The following is a 6,291-nucleotide window of genomic DNA, read 5'->3' as shown; positions in this document are numbered from 1 at the left end:
ATACTGGATCAGGAGCAGACAAAAGAAGTAGCAAGAAAGCCATTTGAGTTGTAATGCACAGAAATACTGGTAAGAGAGCAATACGCATTTCCCAGCTGAAGTCATGACAAAAAGCGTGTTTTTTAAAAGAAAAGCATGTGCTTATCATGATAGGAATCAGTATCTGCTTTTCTGAAGTTCATTTAGCATGTATCATTGCTGAATAGGCAGAATAAATAATCTATAACATTTAAAATATAAATAATGTCACAACAGCTATCTTGTTTAGGAAAAGGCAACGGTGGCACTGGTATGATTCCCAGACATAGAAATACTGTGATCATATTTTTCAAAAACAGTCCAAAAACTGTACACAGTTGCATTTGTTTGCAGTTAGATAAATCTCAAACGAAAGGTGTTCCGGCTAATGAAGAATAACTAGCTACTGACACTATTTTTAGAGACTTAGCAAAAAAAGTACTCAATTGGCATTGTCAAGAGAGATATTTTAGTTACATATAACATTTGTTTTAACTGCCAGGAAACATGTGATTTCATTTTTCATACATACATATATGTCCAGCATTTTCCATGAGCGGTTAATACAACAACTATTTACAGATGGTAAAAGGACAAGTCAAGATTCTTAAATGACTGAAGTTTAAAAGAACCTACTGTATGTGTAAAATAGTAATGCAGAGAAATAATAAAAAAATCTTAAAATCCCAAAAGTTTTTAATCCAATTTTCTGTTCCTACTCCTTGCCACTAGAAAAATAAAAAGATAAAAATAACATTCCTATACCAAGATGTAAAATAAATATGCCTGTTATTAGAACTTGCATCTCGACTTTTGTTTCTTACAAATTGCTATCAGATTAATTTTTTGGGAATAATTTATAGTGAAAAGGATCCACAACAATAGACATATGCTCCTATTGTACTTCTGTACAAATCAGGAGGACCTAATTATAAAACTGAAGAAGTTATCAAACATCAATGGACAGGATGGTCCAAAGATACCTTAAAACCTGTAATGTATTTTCACTTCAGAAATATTGAGGAAAGCACTGTTTTTTATCAACATTGTGTGGATTTAATAATGTATTTTAAGTTAGGATGACTTACCAAAATCATATTATCCTAGGTGGCTGAAAAAGAACAATGACATTTAAGGTTTCTCGGTGTTCTTTTATGTGGGAGATGAACTAATTCACAACCCTAGCAGGAAATACAGTCTAGAAACAGAAAATGGCCATTTAAATTTTAAACCAAATAGCTTAAATATATCAATGTTTCAAGTTAAACAGTTAGCAATTTGTTGGAATGAAGTTAGAGAAAAACAACACTGTTTTGCCATGTTAAAAACATTCTCAAAGCTCTCCAAGGAGCTGTAGTCTTTCCATGCTTTGAAAATGGGAATTTTATCAGCAGTATTATCAACCTGTTTAGAAATTAATTTGGTTGAATTACAACTCTCTGAAATTCTTCAATCTGTATATTGCAAGGAGACACATATTAGATCACAGACAGTAATCTCTAGGACAGAGAAGTGAGCAGAGGAGTCATGAACACTTCAACCACGCCAGCTTCAATGGGGTTCCAGTGGGTATCAAGAGCCCCAGCACGCTAGGCTCTGGCACGTCTCCGGCATGCCAGCCAGCCCTGTGCCACCCACAACAACTAACCACTCGGTTTTGTATTCCACAGGTTGAATGGATTTCTGTTTGCAATCCTTCCTGCCAGGAAGCCCTGGAAGCCAGGCACAGGAACAGAGCAACGAGGCAGCCTATACCCGTGATGGTCCCTTGGGTATGGGAAACTTTAAGCTGGGAAGTTGAGGAGAAGTGGTAAAAGGGGAATAAAATCAGAAAGGTATAGGAAAAAAGGTAAAAGAATATGTAATCACCAGAGCAAACTTTTTAAAGGTACTTTAAGATATGGTAGGAGACATCAGGGAACCTAGTGACTTGCTCCTGCTTCCTCCTTTCTTCCCCACTCATTTCAGAGTTTGTCTCCTCCTCAGAGACCACGTTAGCTCACTGAGCTAAGAGGAAAAAGAAAATTCCTTCATTTTTATGCCAGTTAAATCAGTTTATAAAGGGAATCAATGGGCATCCGAATAATGCAACAGAGCAGGTGCTGGAGAAGAATACACAGCACACCTCGTGAGTGATGTAGGAAGGAAAGGGTGTATTACACAGAACTGAAATAGTCAGGACTCCCTAAAACATATAGGTTGACTATATAAACATACACACAAGTGAGATTCTTAATTCTCATTTATCTAGTTCAAAAAACTCTGAAAGGTAAGAAGAGAGTTACTACACTGAACTAATTCAAATTTTTGATTGACAGTGGATAACCATTTACCATGGGGAATTAGGAATTAAGTAAATGACCTAAAATATTAATGGGATTTAGTATATTCGAAGATGTAAACTACATTCATTAAAATGTCACTTATTCATTTTGAAAAACTGGGAAACATCCTGCAATGTGACTTTAAGCAGTCTTTTAAAATATTCTGGTGGGAAATCTAAGATGACTGCAATTTCCTGGGTAGGAATTAAACAAGACTATACTAAAACCAAATGTGTATAAAAAGGAATTAGACAAAAATTGTAAACCATTGAAAGAAGACTGACACTAGTGAAATTCCAATTTGAGAATGAAAATATTGCTTAAAATTTGCTATGCTACAAGTTGCCTGATTTTTCTAGAATCGAAACAAGTATTAGGCAGACAAAAGATGAGCCAATTTAATGTTTGACAATGGTGGATATACATTTATCCAGCAAGGAACCATTCAACTCATCTGTACACTATTGCCAGAGAGTTATTTGGCTCGTTTCACATCCTGGGTATCAAGGCTGGGGTTATAAATATCTCTAATGGACTTAGCAACAGTTACCTACAATCCTCTCAGTGACAGAAGTTTGCTTTCCTAATGCTTGATACATTTGGCAGCGAACAGTTTTCACTTGAATTATATTCGTGTTTCTGTTCTGAAACAAGCATAAACCAGACTACAATACTTAACACACTCTCTCAGTCAAAATAATCAAGTCTAAACACGTACATGAATTTCCTTCCTCAAACACGTACAATTTGGATTTCACCACAGCGCGCCGGCCGGCGACGAGCCTGACTAAACGACGGTGTAACCAAGTACCTCACTTGGCCACGCTCAGCCACAACCTCGGTCGCGCCAGGGAGGTGCGCTAAGACCGAAGCGAACAGTCGTACAGTCGGCTGCATGTGGGATTACGCTACACAGTCCTAAGCAATTTTTGTACTTTAATTCTCTTTTCAGCAGATTCTCCTTCAGGAGCTTGCAGCTCAAAATCCTCTCTCTGTGCAATAGTGTAATTCCTTCTCATCACCAAAAGCTGATACTGAAGTACTGCAACATCATGGACCCAAAGTCAACTAAATACATTAACAGCACATGTACTGAACATTTAAAGACTCGGGACAAGTTTCTGCACTATATGTATGTCATATTTTAAACTCTCAAAAATCCCTTCTTCCTTGAATTCCTTCTACATCTACAATAAACCGGGGGGGGGGGGGGTAGAGGAAAAACCTCATTCTTCAAAAGAGAAATACACGGCAAAGAGAGACTAAATGGAATTCTCATTAAACAATTTGAGAGACAGGAAAATAAGAAATGAAGGAGCTACTAAAAAGCAGCAGCTGAACAAGCTACAGCTGCAATGAATTCCCCATTTTCCTGAGTCCCCGCACACTAAGCTGTCAGGCTCACTACCCTGTAAATACTGTTGTTATTCCATGGCACAGGTAGGGTGTACCTACAGGAAAGAAATTCCTGTGAATGACTCATATTTCTAAATAAGTGCATACCTCCATGAAATTTTCAGTTAGGGATGATTTGTTTTCCCACCACATACTGTTCTATCTGTTTTTCCCAAAACTATTAACAGAAAAATTAGGTGAGGCACATATAATTACAGGGTCTAAGGCTTTTTGATGCAGGAAAAAGTTTAAGATGGTAGAAAGAACAATAGTGACGAACAACAGGAAGAGATAACTGACAAGAAAATTTTAAATTATAGTGTTGACCAACTTCTACGTTTAATTTGGCACTCAGTAATAACACTGCATTGCCACCACTGAAGACTACATATTTCAAGCCCGAACCCGACAAGAGCTCTAGAAGATTAAGACAACTGAACGCACTTCGGCGTGCGTAACTTGGTGAGCGACAGGAACACGTTAGGTGATTTTTTAATTTATTTGGCTTCTTTCTATCTCATCAGTCTCTGAGAGAGATAGAAAGCAGAGTAAGTGTAATTACTGCACCCCAGTGTAACGCCCAGGCTTTCCCTGGGCAGGTCAGACAGATGCTGTGAATCCTCACTGGACCTCAGAGCACCGCGCTCTGCCCAGCGCCGCAGAAGGGGATGTACAGAGCTGGAGAGAGCTCGCGAGCCTCCCTGGCGTTGGGAGGGAGACCATGAGCTTCTCCAAAGAGGTGAGATGGTAAGAGGAGAGGAAGGGATGAAACTTGTGTCAGCTGTGTTGGGATCCTGAACGTTTTTTACACAACAGAGCTTCTGCCGCTATAGATTATATTAACCTCCTATTGTGGACACAGCCTATGTTGACAGAATATTTTTTTCTCTGCTGCCACAGTACAGCTCTCTTCCAAATGACAGAAGTAAGCCAAAAAACATCCCCTTCCCTCAGAGTAACTGTGCTCATACATTAGTTTTTGCCATTGAGCTGATGACCAGTGAGTATGAAAAATTCATACTGCATACTGAAAAACTTTGTGGAATAAATCTGATTTCAACAACTACAATATTCTTCCTGCATTACGTCCACAGCATTTCTGGAAACATTCTTTACACAAAGCCAAGGTGGCTGTAATTTTTTTTTTTTTTTTTTTTTTTTTTTTTTTTTTTTTTTAGATTTTGAGCAAGAGTATCAATGCATGCTGTTTATGTTGTAGGTCCAGACAGACACGTGACCAACACACACAAAGCTGTGAATTGTCACCAAATTTAACAGCTGTGACAACTGATGCCTGGGTTTGAACTTGTGAGCTATCAGGGGCAGGTTCAGCGTCCCACTATCAACCAGCTCAGATAATGCAGACCTCACTGCTGAGAACAAGTGTTCATTTCATTCAAATATTTCTGGACATACAAGCTGGATCACAGTGGCAGATCCACAGAAAGAGGAACCAAGAACAAATATTTTCTTCAATTTCTTTTTAAACAAATAATACCAGTCATATTTCATCAGCAATTTCATCACTGCGACATGACCCAGATTTCAAGTGTGAAGAAACATCCCAACAAGAAGACGTGTTCATTGAGCTGGCTGAAGTCCATTCGCATCGTACTAGTGATGCTTTCAAAAAACGCAGGATCTTCTGCTAGCCTACAAAGAAGCCTGAGTCACCAGGGGAAACGGGCAAAAAGTTGATAAGCCTATGTCTGGTGGGGAGAGAGAAATATGGGACAAATGATAACCCTAGCGTAATGATATACCTGTCTGGACTCACAGCAAGGTCAAGGAAAATGACTTACAGATAAAGTCTTTCACCCAGGCAGGCCCTAAAGCACTTTACAAACTTCAAGGAAATGGTTTTTGTTAGCTCAAAGATGTCGAGATTTTTCCCCCTCAAAGACTCTTGGCCTTTCTTTAACCAACTTACTCTCCTTCCCTAGAAAACTACTGCAATTTCATGTTATTCCAGATGATGTATTTCGTATTTTGCAACATACTGTATTACTTGTCATTCTTCTCATGTGTTCAATCATGGTTTTTTGCAACCACCTCTTAGAGAGACAACTATTAACTAGGAAACCATGATTCAAAGTCGTCTGGAAGTAGTGCTAGTATAGAGTTGGTAAAAGCAAAATAAAATGACAATGATTTATAAAAACAGCAAAATACACAAGATGTACTATTCAAATATTGGTGCTTGGTTATAAAATCTGGATAAATGTATAAAGAAACCACAAGTTCCATCAAAACAATAGCTAGCAATTATAACTATCAAAGACTCAATGCAAATGGTACCTCTAAATTTTCCTTTTTTTCGTTGAAAGCACCTTTTCTTCTCCCTACCTTTGAGGTTACTAAGTCATTTCAGTCTGAAAGAAAACCATGCTCAGAAACCCTGGTCTTCAGTCCCCCTGTTTTAACCATGATTCCTCAAGACATCTGCCTTGGGCTCACATGTACAATTCTATGCTCCCAAAGCTTAAGCAACTCCCCGAAAAGAAACATTTTCTTAGAAAGATTTTGCCAAAGAATGAAGGCGACTCTTTATAAT

This window comes from Phaethon aethereus (genome assembly GCF_964289735.1).
Source record: "Phaethon aethereus genome assembly, chromosome: 12".
Lineage (NCBI taxonomy): Eukaryota > Metazoa > Chordata > Aves > Phaethontiformes > Phaethontidae > Phaethon > Phaethon aethereus.
This window is presented reverse-complemented; position numbering follows the sequence as displayed.